Below are 536 nucleotides of genomic sequence, written 5' to 3'. Positions count from 1 at the left end.
AAAATTCATAGTGATAGAAAGCAGCTTACTAGCAGGTGACTGGGTGGCAGAAAAATGGGGAGTAACTTACAACTGGTGGAAGGTTTCTTTTTCTTTTTTTAAAGTTTTTATTGTGAATTGAGTGATAGTTTATATGGGAAAACATCGGATTTACATTCCGTTTCATTATAATGATTACAATCTCCTCTATGCATCATCATTCAACAGTATTTGCTTCTATTCCCTCGGGAGTTTTGTTGTTATTGTTGTTCTGGGATGTACACAAAAACATTCAGGAATACATAATCATTTAAACAATCAAAGGGCACATTCTGCAAGTCTGAATCCTGGCTGCCAGCACACAGCCTTTCTCTTTCCATGAGTCTAGAGTCCTCAACTGCTTCCTCTTTCTATGTCCTCATCTCTGTCACCATCTCTGGTGTCATTGCTTCTCTGGATAGGGTCCCACATTCTGCTTGTGCTCGTCTCCCTTGATGATCCTAGGGTCCTTTGTTTCTGAACTGTAAGACTAACTGCTCGCCCATTTTTGTTACAAA

The 536-nt window shown here is 39.6% G+C and overlaps 1 protein-coding gene across 1 annotated transcript in view; it reads right to left on the bottom strand.

Moving 5' to 3' along the window:
* The window catches only part of DIP2C (DIP2 disco-interacting protein 2 homolog C (Drosophila)), a 631,911-nt gene that overhangs the window by 385,502 nt on the left and 245,873 nt on the right, over window positions 1-536 (bottom strand). The window lies entirely within an intron of this gene.

The sequence above is a fragment of the Chrysochloris asiatica genome, unplaced genomic scaffold (assembly GCF_000296735.1).
Source record: "Chrysochloris asiatica unplaced genomic scaffold, ChrAsi1.0 scaffold00276, whole genome shotgun sequence".
Taxonomy (NCBI): Eukaryota; Metazoa; Chordata; class Mammalia; order Afrosoricida; family Chrysochloridae; genus Chrysochloris; species Chrysochloris asiatica.
The sequence above is the reverse complement of the archived record's forward strand: the minus strand, read 5'-3'. Positions and strand labels throughout refer to the sequence as shown.